Source organism: Stenella coeruleoalba (assembly GCF_951394435.1).
Source record: "Stenella coeruleoalba genome assembly, chromosome: 7".
Taxonomy (NCBI): domain Eukaryota; kingdom Metazoa; phylum Chordata; class Mammalia; order Artiodactyla; family Delphinidae; genus Stenella; species Stenella coeruleoalba.
The window spans coordinates 60,095,420-60,113,533 of NC_137153.1; the positions used below are offsets into that span (position 1 = coordinate 60,095,420).

Here is an 18,114-nt window from a genome sequence, read left to right on the forward strand (position 1 = left end):
AACAAATATCAGAGTTTATTTTCATTGATTTCTTTTTTTGTCCGAAAATAAAACGACTTCCCTTTATTTGTGGAAAGTGACCAAGAAAGCAAGTACTATTTAATAGTGAATCCTACAGTTCTTTCAGCTGACAGAATACCAGTAGGTTTGTGCCTCGTGTGATGATCTTAATCAGGATTTCTTTTCTCTGAAGATAGAACTTTCGTTGGTGGAGAGTTAAAGAACCTTTTGTAGCAAGCTTCCTTAAAGGAGGCAAGGGAGGTGGAATTTACATGTTTTAGTCCCGATGAAATATAGCTCAATCTTTGCAAAGTGAATTGTATGTTTTCTTTGGAAAAAAACTAATTAGCTCAGGCCAGAGATTCAGAAGTCTGGCTCCAATTTATAGCTGTCAAATAGCATGGTTAATATTTCTTAGCACAATATATCTTGTATTCCTAGCTTTCTGTTACTAATCTGCTTTAAAACATAAAAAGGCAGATGGGGAAAGGTAATACTACTCACTTTGGGTATTGGAGTGTTTTGTGATATCATTAAGTATTTACAAATAATATTCCTCTTCTTTCAGAAAGCTTCCAAATATTAGTGGTAACCTTTGGCTACTATATTTAAATTTTATTCCTAGACATTCAGTGCCACCTTAAGTATTCATTCTATGAGTGCCGCACTCAGGGAGGGCATTGATATTTATTGATACCTACTATGGGCCAAGAATTGAACTAGACCCTTTACATATGTCTCATTCATTTTACTCTCAAAACAAGCCTGCAAAGTAAGTTATAATCTTCATTTATTCAGCAAACATGTATTGAAGATGCACGTGTGGCAGGGAATATGCAGGGCAGCAGGTGTGTGGTGGTGAACAGTATAAATTCCCTGCCTTCATGGACACGAAGAGAGTGATAGGGAAGATAAATTATAAAGGAGTCAATCAGCATAATCAATATACTACTATAAATTGTGATCCGTCCTATAAAGAAAATAGAAAAGGGCATTATGACAGAGAACAATAGGAAGAGATGATCTAGGACCAGTGGTCAGAGAAGTCCTCTTTGAAAAGCAAGGACCTGAAAGGCGAGAAGGGGCCAGCCATGGGACAAGCTATGGAAGAGTGTTCTTGGTGGAAGAAACTGCACATGTGAAGTCCACAAGGTGGGAAAGAGCACAGTGGACTTAAGTCTTTGAAAGGAGACCTGTGTGGCAAGTCCCCTAAGTGAGAGGCAGAAACTGGGCTCTGACAGGGATCAGAGGCTCAGAGAGGTCAAATAAAATCTCCATTATCACCCAGCAATTAAGTGGCAGAGCCAAGAATGGAAGTCACCTGCATGATTCCATTTTACTTGCCTTGTATAAATATAGGAAAACGAATTCAAACTATTCCTTTTAGTTGTTGTTAATTTTGCTACTTTAACATTTTAGTCTTTAAAATTGTAATCCAGTTCCATACCAGTCTCTCTAGCTTTCTGGAGGTGTAGCCATGGGTTGGACACAGTCGACTAACAAGAACTTCTAGAAGCCCAAGACCTGCCTGCTTCCTGGATGTCTTAGTTGTTGATGCCCTGGTGTGCTTCACTGTTGTATGAATGAATATTTCTAACAGTGGGTCAGCCTTTGCAGCTACGGCAAGGGTCTGTCTCAGAAAAGCCTGCGAAACATGCACGATGTGTAGAGAGGAGGAAACTTTGTTCAGGCGTCTCTCTATAAGGGAAATGGTTTGATTGGCTTCTCTATTCTGGTCACTAGAATCCTGATAGCAGTTGATAGTGCTTGACATGTCTTTGAAGTCACCTGGCACAGTCATTTTTTTGGATCTCATGAAATGGAAGGATTACTTAGCAAAGACTGAGCCCACTGTTTGGAACAATCTCTATGCTCTTTATTAAGTAATTAAGCATAAAGTCATCCGACTAGAGAATGGTTCTCTCGGTAACTCCAGTCCCTCTTCCTTGGGAAGGTGCCGGGCTTAACCAAGACCAGGAAAAGGAAATCCCTCTTCCCAGGTACTGGTTCCCATCTCTTGTCATCCATGGTATCTCTCAAGCAGAAGCAGTGAGTTCCATTGCTTCAAGTTCAGATTTTCAAGTAAAACATCTGTGTTGATGTAATTTGGGCTATTTCTGTTCCTAATTGCTAGAGCTCAGACCTGTGTGTTCTGGAACTTAAGGAAATGTGATTATTTGCCAGCAACTGACAGCAGCTGCCTGCTAACCCTCTAGGGTGACTGCTGCTCTCAGCGAAGGCTGCGGTGGGTAGGGTTTTGTACACCACCCTGAACTTTAGTGACTAGAAAACAACTTCTGGTGTTAGTAAAACATAGCTTCTGGTTTGATAGAACATCAAGAAATACTTTTCCTTGACCCTGTTCCTTTTAATTCATGTACCAAGTGACTTTGACCTGATATAAGGGAACTCTGTACCTCTTTCCTTGTTTATGATTGAAGTCTGTGAGCTATTCACTTAATTTATACCTTTGTGCCTTACTTCTCATTCTCTTTCTATTTTCACTAACTCTTCAACCTTTCACTTCATGTCACCACTCTTTGGACATATTCGGCTTCTCTGACTTTCAGCTTTGGCCCTACTTCTTGGAAGGGATCCATCTCCTGTCCGTATGTTTTGCTGCTCCAGATGGCCAGCCCATGTCACCTGGGCCCCAACAATTCTTAAACGTGGGACAGTTTAACCAGCACCACAGCCTGCTTTCCCACCAGGAAAAGTTAATCAAAATTTCCCACAGTACTTTCTGGCAGCATTGCCAACGTGTATTTTTTGACTATAAGTTCTATGTGAGATACTCTATAGACAAATAACTACTTTTAAAATATGGTATAGAGACCTGGTGAATTCTGTTTCCTCTTGGCATTTCACAGTGTACATTATCAAAATAAAGGCCCTATGAATTCTTGGAGGAAAAAATTAGTGTGTTTGACCACAGATTTTCCAAATCTATTTGACTGTGGAGCCTATTTTCAAGTACTCATAATAATGCTCCCAGATAGTTAGTCTTCTAAGAATCATGCTTTAGGAAGTAGCATTGCCTGGTAGCTTCCTTTGTTCTACTATTAAATGTATTAAATGCCCCTTCTATGTACAAAGGCTGGTGCTTAGTATGTAACATTTTCCAGCCCTGTTTATGTGTGAGCTACACTCACCAATAATTCTAGAACCTAAGCAAAAAGCATTTAGGTAGAAGGAACATCAAAGGACAAGTTGAAACCTTTAAATAGATATAAAATATAAACTGGTTTGCACATCTCAGGACCTCACCTCTGGACTTTTGAGGGGTACAGGATGCCTTCTCTACAATCCATTTTTCTTAAACCAACTCCAAACCTCTACCCTTCGAAACTAATACCTGGCGTAGGAGAGACGGTTATCACATTCATTTCCAATTTCCTCCCTAGTAACAAGATAAATATTCCGAGATCCAAGACTGTACAACAATACTGTTGGACCTTGATGGAATCAAAGCCTTTTTCTGCTTCCTATGACTATGGAAATAAAAGATAAAGTGTCAGGGAGGAGTGGAGCTACACCTGGAAAAGTGGTGTATCATTTTTTTTAATTAAAATCATTCTGTTACAGATAAGTCAATTCTAAAGCAATTTTGGATAAATAACTGAGCAAATAAATTTGTTGATGTTGTTAGAAGCCAGGTTCTCACCCAGGAAGAAGAGACCTAAAAATATGGAATGAGGAAAGGCAGTGAAGTACCTATGCTGATGAATTGGAGCTGGAATGCTGATGTGAACTCATAATTGTTAAAATGTGAATACATATGTCTATATGCATGAATATATGCACATGTATATGTATGCATGTATTTATGTATTTATGTATATGTGTATTTGTAGATTAGTGTATGTATTTGTCTATATACATACATATACTTCCTAGCTCTGTCTTCTGAAATCACCAAAAAGCGAAGACACTCCAGTTGGACACACCTAGTGCCCAGACCTTGGTCTCTAATACTATTTATCACTAAAAGGACTCCAACTCCTTGGAGAATTGGCTGGTTCCAGGGCTAAGGCAGGGTAGGTATGATGAGCCTAGAATATCTTGCTGTTCCGGAAAGTAGGGAAGAGCTCAAAAAAACAAACAAACAAAAAAAAGGAGCGAGAGAGAACAGAGAAGCTGATGAATAGGCTCCTTTGGGCCAAATCGGGGGTAATTTGATCACGAGCATTATTTAGTACCTTAATAAATTAAGAACCATTAAAAATCTTAAATCCTGAGTCCATACCAATAATAAATAGATAAATAAATAAGTGGGAAAGAAGGGAGAAACCCTACTTATAGTAGGTTGCTAAGAGCCAATTCGTAGATGCAGAAGGTGTGCAGGAGTTAGAAAATTAGCATTTTGTAAACATTAATGACTGCTAAATTTTGATGAGCAGCTGGATATTTGCATCATCTTGAGTCATCTCTGCACAAACTGCTAATGAGTTTCAAGAGAAAAAAATTTATATAGTGGTGAAATTAGGCAACACTTTGGGGGATCAAAATTAATATCACCAATGAGAGGCAGAATGCCATTCATTGTGTATCTCCCAATATAATCTCACCTATGCTGTAGTCCAGCTGAGAATGTGTAACCTAAACCTAGTCATGAGAAACCATCAGACAAACCGAAAGTGAGAAGAAACATCCTTTTATTTAAGAAAAAGAAGGAGGGGATTATATTCTTCAAAAATGCTAGGGTCATAAGAGACAAAGAAAAATTGCAGAAATATTCCAGATTAAGGGAGACTAAAGAGACAAGACAGCTACATAAACCACAAGAATCTAGACCAGATCCTGTAGTGGAGAAGGAGAAAGTGCTATGAGGGATATTATTGGCTCAAATGAAAAATTGAACTACAGAAGACAGATTAGATTTATCTTAGATTTATTAGATATATAACATATTAATGGAGGTTGATAACTATATTATGATTATTCTGAGAAAAATTCACACTGAGGTATTTAGGAGTAAAGGGCAGTGGGGTATGTAATAACCACAAATGTTTTAGGAAAATATATTATACATTCTATCTATCTATCTATCTATCCATCCATCCATCCATCCATCCATCAATCCATCTATACATCTATCTATCTATGTAACAATGATGAAGCTAATGGAATAAGATATTAATAACAGATGAATCTACATTTAAAGGTATATGGGTGTTCTTTATACTATTGTTATTCTTGTAGCTATTCTTTAAGTTAAGCTATTTCCACATTTTTAAAAAAAGTTTTAAAAACTTTGAAAAATTGTTGTTACCAATTCTTTTATCATGTATGTTAGTATTTATGTTACATATAAAGACACTTATGTACACTTAGGCTTTCAGAAAGGAAAATAATAGCATAAATAAGAAATTTTAAAGAAATATTGCAAAGTGACTCATGATTAAGACATTTTTAACAAGAGAGAACACCCATTTCTCAGAAAGCATAACAAATGGTTAAGCAGCTTACCAGAAGGCAGAAAGAAAAGATGTTTGTTCTTAACTCTTGGACATTGGTTGACTAAGGCCTGGGAGGGTTTTCCACGTAAGACATTTTGGAGGACCGTTCAAATGTCCTCCAATCTAGTCCTTGGAAAATTTATCTTAGATTCCTAGGGACAGAGACTCTATGAAATTGGGCAATCAAGGTTATTCTTTTTTAAGTCCAAGAAGAATTAAAATTTATCATTTTCCTGGGAACAAAGGCTTTCCCCATTTCATCCAAAGCATCACTCGTAGCTCAGTTCAAGGAACGGGACCAGTGTGGGCAACCATGTGTCTCATGAGGTCCGTGCAGGCAGCAGTGAGAATGTGCTGAGCCACACCATCCCAGCAGTGGCGATGCAGATAGAAGAGATACAGGAAAGGGAGAGTGTCAAAACTGCTGCAGCAGCAGTACTGGCATCCACAAAGGTGAAGGTAGAACTACCCAAAGCTCTCTGGCAAAGGAAATATTCCTGCAATCCATGGAGTAAAAATCAGAGCCAAAGACTATTGTCCACACCGTAGTTGTCTTCTCTCACATCCTTTGAATGCTACCAGCACCTCCCACCACCCCTAATCCAAGTTGCTCTGGCCTTGGTAGACAAGGTTCTATCTGCATTTAACAAAGAGCCTTAAGACCAGCTTCTTTTACAACATCAATCCAAGTTAAGCAAGGGCTAGAATAGGGTTTTTCTGGATTTGGAATCACTTGTTCTCAGGATATTCCTCTTGGGAACATTACGGGGCTGTGTTGAGGGACATGCCAAGAAAAGCCTTTCTGAGTGGTAGCCTCACTGAAGTTAGCGGAAGAGTCTATTCTTTTTCGTTCAATGCCCTCCTTTATTCTGCAGATGCTGCCACAAATAGAATACACCTGTGCTCATGAAACATGTCCTGACACTTGTCCCCAAAATATCCACAGAATGTAGCACAGCAATGGCCACACCTTGCTGGGTTCTGTTTCAGAAAAGAATGAGCTGCAAGACCTTACACTTTTGCCTAAGGAGCTGCTTCTCCTCTCCAAGTACATAATCTTGTGCATATGCTGTGCTGGAGAGAAATATTCTTTAACAGACTTCACAAGCATTAATAGATCTAGGAGCCCTTAAGTTTGACTGAGTCTATTTATACATTCTCTGTGTTATTGCCTGCTCTGAACCAAATAGAAAGATGCAGAGATGTGCAATGTACAGACAACACCTGTTTTAAATATTGGAGATAGAATTAGGAACTGTAATCCTGGAACATTCTAACTGGAGGCACCTGGAGTTCACTGTGGTAATTCAGGAAGATGTACTCACACATCTTTGGGCAAATCTTAGAGGTACTATTGTGTAGAAACACCATCATCCAGAGGCAGAGAGAGGTTATGCTTTCCCTGTGGGAAATTGTACTCAGATTCAGGTTGAGTTTGAAGTGATGAGAACAAGTTCCTATGAGAACTGCAATTCAAAACTTCTAGAGTTGCTGTTTCCAGCAGGATGAATCTGTATGGTCAGGTCTCTGCATCCCAGAAGTTACTGGTACAGGAAGGATGTTTTGAGCAAAGAGGAAAGGAATGAGTTAGAATAAAATGGTTGTAGGATAGCTTCGAATTTGGGAAGTTTCTTTCTTAACTATATCTTTAGTAGTACCATTTATCCACATACTCAGCAGAAAATTGTTAAACATACACTGTGTTGCAGAAACTGTTTTGGAAATGTACAAAGATGAAGAAAGCACTTACCCTGACGTGGTTCCCAGTGACAAAACCCCAAAACAGACTATAATACAGCAATGCGCTGAGGTCAAAGATAGGGATTTGCACATGGAAACCTCAAGGAAGGCCAAGTAGTTTAGTCAAGAAGTTCTGGGAGAGCTTTTGGTGGAGGAAACATGTCAGCTAGATGTTAAAGGATTTATAAGACTTCACCAAAAATAACCCAGACCAAGGCACCAATACGAGCATGTTCTAGACGTACAAAATGAGAAAGTAGTGGAAAGGACTTCAATAAGTGTCACATGCTCAAAGTTGATGGCGGGAGTGACAGAAAATTGGCCATTGGGAACAGAAATTACAGTCCTTATAGATCACAGTAAGGAACCTTCCTTCTACTGTTGCCATAGAAGGTGTAGATTCAGCAGAGGGCATTTCGCTGAGACTCAGTTGTCTGTTTCTTTCACTGGAATATGAAGAATGAATTTTAGAATGACAGGACTAGAGATGGGAAGGCTGCTGCACGATTCTCACAGCAAAGTGGCCAGAATCTGGACAACGTAAGTAGGAGTAGGGATTGAGGGGAAGGCAGATATTCCCAACAAGAGTTAGTAATAAATCAGTGCAGGGGAGGAGGACACATTGATGAGGGGAAAGTAGATCCAGTCCTAATTCTGCTTTTCTCTGTTGTGTAAATTAGGGAATATTATTCCAGCACTCTGTAAAATGGGTATAGCAAAATCTAGAGTATTTATTTGCATTTCATGTCTTAAAATAGGCCAAGTTCTTTCCTACCTTGGGATCTTTGCACATACTATTTCCTCTGCCTCGAATAAGAAATGTTCTGTTTTTTAACTTCTGCTGATTTTTTCTTGACCTTTAGGTCTAGGTTAAAAGGCCACCTCAGAGTGGCTTTCCATGATGACTCTATGTAAGTGAGTCCCCCACCACCTTTATTATTATTCTCTTTTCCTCTGCCCTGCCATAGTCTTCCAGATAGGTAATGTCATTTCATATAATACTATTATTTGTTTATCTGTTGGCAACAACCATTCCTTTTTTGTTTTCTAAAGGATTCCCAATGCTATCACACAGTAGTCATTCAATGAATAGTGATTGAACAGAGCTGCCACTAAGCAGTGTGTTGAACCAGAATAAGAAAGCATATGTTATGAGTTGAATTGCATCCCCACAAGTGGGTATGTTGAAACCTTCATCACCAGTACCTTAGAATAAGATTTCTTTTGGAAAAATGGATTTTTATAAGGGTACCTAGTTAAAACGAGATCATTAGGATAGATTTTTATCCACTATGACTAGTATTCTGATAAGAAGGGACTTTTGGACACAGAGAGACATGGAGGGAAGATAATGTGAAGAGACCCAGGGAGAAAGCCATCTATGAACAAGGAATGCCTGAGGCTACTAGAACCTAGGTGAGATCCCAGGAACAGATTCATTAGTACTACTTTCAGAAGGAACATGGCCCTGCTGACACCTTGATTTTGGACTTCTTGCCTCCAGAACTATGAGATCATAAATGTTGTTCTCCTAAGCCACCCACTTTATGGTACTTTATTGCAGCAGCCCTAGGAAACTAATATAGCACACTTCAGAGGGTGATCAAGGTCCAGGGATTACTATAAATATAGATCTCAATGAGCCTATGATATTTAGCTCTAGAGGTCGAGAGGTTAATTTGACTCCATTTTTTACCCACAAGCTCATGAGGCTTGGAGATGTTCTTTTAATCTAAACAATCTTGCTTGTACTTCAGTGCTGCAGAGTCTATGTTCTGAACAATGGCTGCTGAGGTGTAGCCTGTGGGAAAATGTCATCCACTGGGTTGTTAATTCTTGAAAATCTGGGCAGAAATAATTAGTTTGTCACTATTCAGACCAAGAGCAATGAAATTATATGGAGCAGAATGGAATAATTATGCTAAGAATAGTGACTGCTTTTATACTAAATATAGGTAAAAGAATATCTACTGAGAACTTTGAACAAGTCTGTGCCCTGAAAACTACTTCAAAATTTAAATACCTAAATCACACTTTCTGTTGTTAAAAAAAAAAAGAGAACTAATCAATGATTCTCATCATTTTGTTTTTAAACTTATCTCCATTTCTTCTCTCATGCTAACAATTAGTCTTTTAACTGGTACACCCACAACATATTAAAATATACTGAGTCCTATCATGTTCTAAAAGACATTCGTTAACCACCTACACTCTGTTCCTTCCCACTTCTTCCAACTGACTATGTAGCTAGTTCTAAATATACTTTTAGTATTTTGTAAAGTGCAGAAATTATTTGTAAAATTTAAATTATTGTCAGGGCAGTTTCAAATTCACTAATAATTTTTAAAACACAATACCTAGAAACCCAATTTGTAATACTTCCTGCCAACATCTAGATTCTAGATATATTGTTAGCTCTGAGAAAAAGCAAATAAGCAGGAGCTTCCCTGGTGGCGCAGTGGTTGAGAGTCCGCCTGCCGATGCAGGGGACACGGGTTCATGCCCCGGTCCGGGAGGATCCCACATGCCGCGGAGCGGCTGAGCCCGTGAGCCATGGCCGCTGAGCCTGCGTGTCCAGAGTTTATGCTCCACAACAGGAGAGGCCACAACAGTGAGAGGCCCGCGTACTGCAAAACACACACACACACACACACACACACACACACACACACACACACACAAGAAAGGAATAAATGTAACAAATAAAATTGAATTATTTTGACCTACATTTATGGTTATACTTAATATTTACATAACTCAGCATATAACATGGGGAGAAAACTTTAAAAAACCCTCATGAGATACATGCACTACAATTCCGGAAGTGAATGAAACCTCAAATAATTACCTGATAAATTGATTCTTCTAAGGTGTTAACCTGAACTGTTTCTTTCCTACCTATGTTGCTTTAGTGTTTGCTGTGTATTTTTAGGGAAATTGAGTTTAGCCAACATGGTTGGCAGACTAACCAGCATGCATCCCCTCTTCTTCCTTCTTGACTCTATCCCAGTTTTGTTCAGATATTCATCTTTCTCCAGTATCAGAGGGAATCCTGATTGGAGTAAATCAATCAATCTGAATTTTCCTGTCGTCCAAGAGTAGACTCTTTTTCTAAAACGGCCCAATCAAACTGAAAGGAAAGACATATTTACATGCTGGGAGATAAGCTCCTCTCTTTCCTGAAGATCACAAATCTATCAAGTATGTTGCTCCCTCTGTTTCTTGCAGTCATCTTGTGATCATTAGGAGAACCAACATGAGGGCAAAGACAAAGGATTACGTACAATACAACGTGTAGCCAAATGCAAAGATAGAAGGACATGTGTCTTTGCTGACCGCATTGAATTGCTAAATAAATCTCAGAAACTGCCCTCTTATTTCTTTCAATGTGACATAATACATATCTTGATTTTTAAAGACAGTTTTTGCAAATGAAAGCATCCTAAGTGATACACCATTTGCTACTGAGTCACAATAGATTGAACCACGTATTGATCAGAGCATGAGCCAGTCAACTTATCCATAGTAAGAGCATGAGGGATGACTCATGCTTCAGTACTGGTTTAGTAGGCACTCTGCCTTCTGGTAGTACTCCATCCTAGGTCAGAGCAAGCTGATTTCATCACACTATACTTTGGGGAAAGGTAAATAGAAATACCATTTACTGAGTGTTTTTTACGGGCCATACACTTCTCTAGTACATTTATGTGGATTAATCTCATTAAATTTGTCCAAAATCTCCCATAAAATATGGAAAATTAACTCTAGTTTACATGTGAGGAAACTTCATTCTGAGGCACAGAGAGACTAAGACACTTCCCTGAGCCATACAATGGATAGGCAATGGGGCAGGAAGTTCTAAATCCTAAAAACATTTATGAATACAAACAACATGTTTCTAAAAATAAGTGTTTCCATGGGAGAAGGAAAAGCTGGGAGACAGTAATGTCATACTCACATTAATACTGATATTTTTCCTACAAAAATGTAGTAATAAAATTATCTGTAGAGTTCTATATGAACATATGTGTAAGCAAAGATCACTGAGGTAAAAAAAAAATCTGTGCTTCTGGATTATATCCAGCTTTGGCTCAATACAGTTCTTTTCCTATTAACATGGGTACTATTATTAACATAGACTTACTTACACATTCTTTTTTTTTTCTTATTGTGTTAAAAACACGTAACGTGAGATCTTCCCTCTTACATTTTAAATTGTACAGTACGGTATTGTTAACTATAAGTGCAATGTTGTAGAGAAGATCTCTGAAACGGTCTCATCTTGCATAACTGAAACTATATACCCATTGAACAGCAACTCCCCATTTCTCCCTCCCTGCCAGCTCCCGGCAACCAGCATTCTACTTTCTGCTTCAAATAATTTGACTACTTTAGATATCTCGTATAAGTAGAATCATGTGACAGAGCATCATTATTTTACTGAGCATAATGTCCTCAAAATCGTCACCATTAAACCATATGACAGGATTTCTTTCCTTTTATGGTAGAATAATATTCCATTGTGTGTGTGTGTATGTATGTGTGTGTGTGTGTGTGTGTGTGTATATATATATATATATATATATATATATACACACACACACACATACATACATACATACATACATACTATACTTTCTTTATCCATTCATCTGTCAGTGGCCAATTAGGTTTTTTCCACCTTTTGGCTATTGTGAGCCATGCTGCAGTGAACATGGAAGTGCAGATATCTTTTTGAGATCTGATTTCAATTCTTTTGGATAAATACCCAGAAGTAGGATTGCTGGATTATCTGGTAGTCCTATTTTTAAGATTTTGAAGAATTGCCTTACTGTTCTCCATAGTAGCTGCACCACCAACAGTGCACAGGGTTCCAATTTGTCCACATCCTTCCCAACATATTATTTTCATTTTTGTATAATTATTATCCTAACAGGTATGAGGTAATATTTCATTGTAATTTTGATTTGCATTTTCCTGATGATTAGTGATGTTGAGTATCCTTTCATATACCTGCTGGCCATTTGTATGTTTTCATCAGAGAAATGTCTAACTGTTTTGTTTATTTTTTAATTAGGTTGCTTGTTTTCTGCTAAGAAACTTCCCCTTAAGTTGTAGGATTTCCTTGTATATTTTGAATATTAACCCCTTATCAGATTTATGGTTTGTAAATGTTTTCTCCCATTCTGTTTGCCTTTCACTTCACTAATTTTACTCTCCTGCTTTTCTCTCTCTGATTCCTTTGCTATGCATACGTTTTTTAGTTTGATGCACTCCTACTTGTTTTATTTTTGCTTTGATTTCTTGTGCCTTGTTGCCATATCCAAGAAATCATTGCCAAGAAAAATGTCATGAAGCTTTTCCCTTATGTTTTCCTCTAACAAGTGTTAAGTAAGTCTTTAGTCCATTTTGAGTTGGTTTTTGTGTGTGGTGTAACGAGTCCAATTTCATTCTTTTGCATGTGAGTATTCAGTTTTCCCAGCATCATTTATTAAAAGCTATTCTTTCCACATTGTGGATTTTTGTCACCCTTGTCAAATATTAGTTGACCTTAAGTATAAGTATGGGTTTATTTCTGGGCTGTCCATATAGTTCCATTGGTCTGCGTCCCTCTTTATGCTAGTACTGTACTATTTTGATTACTGTAGCTTTGCAGTATGTTTTATTTATATATTTATTTTTTACATATTAAGAGATTTCTTTTAAGGGATTGGTTTATGCATTTGTGGGGTCTGGCAAGTTTGAAATCTGTAGAGAAGACCAGCAGGCTGAAAATCAGGTAAGAGTTGATACTGCTGGTTTGAGGCAGAGTTTCTTCTTTGGGAAATCTCTTTTTGTTCCTAAGGCTTTCGATTGATTGGATGAAGTTCACCCATATTATGGAGGGTAATGTCATTTATTTAATATCAGCTGATTTGTAGGTGTTAACCACATCTACAAAATACTTTCTCAGTATCACTCAGACTAGTGTTTCATTAAATAACTGGGTATGATAGCCTAGCCAAGTTGACCCTAAAACTAGCCATTGCAAATGTGACTTATGAAGCATGGAGATGAAAATTGTAAATGGAAATGACTACAACCCAGAGGGACTGATCATTTTCCCTTTAAGAAAGAAAGAAAGAAAGAAACACACACACACACACACACACACGCAAACACGCACCTGCCCCTATGCCTAAGCACAAAACACTTAGAATCCAGGATACTACTACCGCGTGACATAATCTGTGGTAGACAAACCCTAAGTGATCTTCAATGATCCCCACCTTCTAGTATTTACATTTTTGTATAATCTTCTCCCCTTGAGTGTGGCAGGACCTGTGACTTATTTCTAACAGCTTGACTTTAACAAAGGTTTCAGGATGTCACTCCTGTGGTTATGTAAGCCTTATGTATATAAGCCTCTGTTTTCCATGAAGACTCACTCTAGATATTCTCCTTGTGGGCTTGATGTGAGCAACCATGTTGAGGAAGTCCATGTAGCAAGGAATTAGAAGTGACCTCTTGCAGCTGAGGATGACCTCTGAATGAATTCTTCCAACAACCTGAGTGTGCTTGGAAGCAACTTATTTCCCAGTTGAACCACAAGATGAGAAGTGTCTTTATTCATAGAAAACATGATCTTCTATAAAGAAAATATGAATTCTACAAAAAAGCTACTAGAAATAAAAAGTGATTTTAGCAAGGTTCTGGAATATACGATCAACTTACAAAAATCAACTATTTCTATGAACAAATAAAAAACAATTGGAAATTGAAATTTTAAAAATATCATCGTATAATAAATATAAAATCTTTGGGATCGAACTGACAAAGGTTGTGCAAGGTCTGTGCATGGGAAACTATAAGACATCACTGAGAGAAATTAAAGAAGATGGAAACAAATTGAGAGATATACCATGTTTATGAATCAAAAGATGCAATTTTTTTCAGATGTCCATCCCCCTTAATCTGTAGAGTCAGTGAAATCTCAATCAAAATATCAGCACAATTTTTCTGTAGAAATTGATGATTCTAAAATTAATGTGAAAGGGCAATGCAAGATATCTGGAACAGGCAAATTACTTTGAAAAGGAAAACAAAGTTAGAGGACTTCTTCCTAACTCCAAATATTGTTATAAATGTATATAATAATCAAGACCATGGTATGTTGCATAATGATAGACCAATACGACAATAGAACTGGATAGAATCTAGAAATAGACTCATACATATGTAGGCAATTGACAGTTCAATGGAGAAAAAATAGGCTTTTCAACATCTGGTGCTGGGAAAGTTCAATATGTATATGGAAAAAAATGAACTCTGAACTGTATAAAAGTTAGCACATAATAAATTATAATTCTCTTCCAAATTTATATTTTAATTGACATACAATTGATTTACAATGTGTTAGTTTCAGGTATACAGCAAAGTGATTCAGATATATATATATATATGTATTCTTTTTCAGATTCTTTTTCATTATAGGTTATTGTAAGATATTGAATATAGTTCCCTGTACTATACAGTAGACCCTTATTGTTCATCTATTTTACATATAGTAGTGTGTATCTGTTAATCCCAAACTCCTAATTTATCCACTTCCGTTTGGTAACTATAAGTTTGTTTTCTATGTCTGTGAATCTATTTCTGTTTTGTAAATAAGTTCATTTGTATCATTATTTTAGGTTCCACATATAAGTGATGTCATATGAATTTATCTTTTTTATCTTTAACTGATTTACTTCACTTAGTAAGATAATCTATAGTTCCATCCATGTTGCTGCAAATGGCATTATTTCAGTCTTTTCTATGGCTGAGTAATATTCCATTATATACACATATACCACCTCTTCTCTATCCATTCATCTGTTGATGGACATTTAGGTTGCTTTCATGTCTTGGCTATTGTAAATAGTGCTGCTGTGAACATTGGCATGCATGTATATTTTCAAATTAGAGTTTTGGCTTTTCTTGTTATATGCCCAGGAGTGGGGTTTCTGGATCATAAAGTAACTCTATTTTTAGTTTTTTAAGGAACCTCCATACTGTTTTCCATAGTGGGTGCACTAATTCACGTTCCCACCAACAGTGTAGGAAGGTTCACTTTTCTAAACACCCTCTCCAGGATTTACTATTTGTAGACTTTTTGATGATGGTCATTCTGACCAGTGTGAGGTGATACCTTGTTTTCGTTTTGATTTGCATTTCTCTAATAATTAGCAATGTTGAACATCTTTTAATGTGCATTTTGGCCATCTGGCCATGTCTTCTTTGAAGAAGTGTCTATTTAGGTCTTCTGCTCATTTTGCAGTTGGGTTGCTTGTTTTTTTTGATATTGAGCTTCATCAGCTGTTTCTATATTTTGGAGATTGAGCCCTTGTTGGTTGCATCACTTGCAAATATTTTCTCGCATTTTGTAGGTTGTCTTTTTGTTTTCTTTATGGTTTCCTTTGTTATTAAAAAGCTTTTAAGTATAATTAGGTTCCATTTGTTTATGTTTACTTTTGTTTCCATTACTCTAGGAGACGGATCCAAAAAATAGTGCTATGATTTATGTCAAAGAGTGTTCTGCCTACGTTTTCCTCTAGGAGTTTTATAGTATCTGATCTTACATTTAGATCTTTAATCCATTTTGAATTTATTTTTGTATATGGTATTAGAGAATGTTCTAATTTCATCTGTTTACAAGTTGCAGTATGTTTTAAAATCAGAGGTGTGAGGTGTCAGCTTTGTTTTTCTTAAGATTGCTTTGCTGTTTGGTATCCTTTGCAGTTCCATATGAATATGAAGGTTGTTTTTTTTATTTTTGTTTAAAATGCCTTTGGAATTTTGATAGGGATTGCACTGAATCTTTAGTTTGCTTTGGGTAATATGGATATTTGAATAAAATTAAGTCTTCCAATCCATGAACACAGCCTATCTTTCTATTTATCTGTGTCTTCTTTAATTTCTTTTGACAGTATTTTGTAGTTCTCTGTGTATAAGTCTTTGCCTAATGGTTAAGTTTATTCCTAAGTATTTTACTCTTTTTGATGTTATTGTAAATGAGATTATTTTCTTAATTTCATTTTCAGATTGTTTACTGGTATTGTGTAAAAACACAACAGATTTTTGTATGTTTATTTTATATCCTGCAATTTTACTGGATTCATTATTTAGTTCTAACGGCTTTTTGTGGAATCTTTAGGGTTTTCTACATATAAGAGTATGTCATCTGCAAACAGATAATTTTACTTCTTTCTTTCTGATTAGAAATCTTTTATTTCTTTTTCTTGACTAATTGCTCTGGTGAGGATTTCCACTACTGTATGAATAGAAGTGGTGAAATTGGGCATCCTTGCTCTGTTCCTGATCTTAGAGGAAAAGATTTCAGTTGTTCACTAAGTATGATGCTAGCTGTGGGCTTTTCATATACAGATGAGCCTTGAACCATATGGGTTTGAACTTCATGGGTTATATACATGGATTTTTTTCAATAAATATAGTACTACATGATCTGTGGTTGGTTAAATCCACAGATGCAGAACTGAAGATGTGGAGAACTGACTATAGGACTTGAATATCCATGGATTTTGGTGTCTGTGGCAGTTCCTGTAACCAATTCCCCTCGGTTACCAAGGTATAACTTACATGGATTTTTGATTGTCCAGGTGATCTGCCCCCCAACCCCTGCATTTTTCGAGGGTCAACTGTACATGGTCTTCATTATATTGAGGTAATGTCCTTCTATTTTTAGTTTTTTGACTGTTTTTTTTTTTTTGATGAAAGGTTGTTGAATTTTGTCAAATGCTTTTTCTGTGTTTATTGAGATAATCATGTGATTTTCATTCTTCATTCTGTTAGTGTGCTTTATTACATTGATTTGTTTTCGTATGTTGAAACATCTCTGCATCCCAGGGATATACCCATTTGGCCATGGTGTATAATCCATTTTTTGTGCCATTAAATTCAGTTTGCTAGTATTTTGTTGAGGGTTTTTGCATCTATATTCATTAAGGATATTGACCTATAGTTTTATTTTCTCTTAGTATTTTTTTATGGTTTTGGTGTCAAGGTAATGGAGTCCTCATAAGATGAATTTAGAAATATTCCATGCTCTTCAAATTTTTGGAAGAGATTGGGAAGGATTGACATTAATTCTTCTAAAAATGTTTGGTAGAATTCACCAGTGAAGCCATAAGGTCCTGGGCTTTTCTTTGTTGGAAGATTATTGAGTACTGATTCAATCTCCCATTAGTTATAGGTTGGTTCAGATTTTCTACTTCTTAATGATTCAGTATTGGTAGGTTGTATGTTTCTAGGAATTTATCCATTGCTTCTATATTATATAATTTGTTCATGTTTAAGTGACCATAGTTGTCTCTTATGATCCTTTACCTTTCTATCACATTAGTTGTAATGTGTCCTCTTTCATTTCTCATATTATTTGAATCTTCTCTCTTTTTCTCTTAGTCTAGCTAAGACTGTATATGTTCTGTATAGGTCTCTTAGGTTCATTTAGCTAGTGTTGTTCAAATACTCTGTTTTCTTATTGATCTTCTGTCTGGATGTTCTAACCATTATTAAAAGTGGACTATTGAAATCTTCTACTAATATTATGTTGTCTAATTCCTCTTTAATTCTGTCAGTGCTTGCTTCATGTGTATAGGTGTTCTGATGTTGGGTACATATGTATTTATAATTGGTATATCTTCCTGGTTAATTGACCCTTTTATCATGATATAATGTCCTTCTTTGTCTTTTATGACAGTTTTTAAGTGAAAGTAAATTTGTCTGATATAATTTTGTCCACCCCTGTTCTCTTTTTGTTACTCTTTGCATGGAATACTTTTTCTATCCTTTTACTTTTACTCTATGTGTATCGTTAAATCCAAAGTGAGTCCCTTGTAGACAGCATATAGTTGGATGTTGTTGTTGTTTTTTAATC

At 36.6% G+C, this 18,114-nt stretch overlaps 1 protein-coding gene across 3 annotated transcripts in view; it reads left to right on the forward strand.

Moving 5' to 3' along the window:
- MPDZ (multiple PDZ domain crumbs cell polarity complex component) overlaps window positions 1-18,114 on the forward strand; it is a 779,300-nt gene that overhangs the window by 99,176 nt on the left and 662,010 nt on the right. For all 3 annotated transcript variants that reach the window (XM_079926367.1, XM_079926366.1, XM_079926365.1), the window contains exon 3: window positions 16,706-16,806. The gene's annotated coding sequence lies outside the window, so the exon portion shown is untranslated. The remainder of the gene's footprint in view (window positions 1-16,705; window positions 16,807-18,114) is intronic.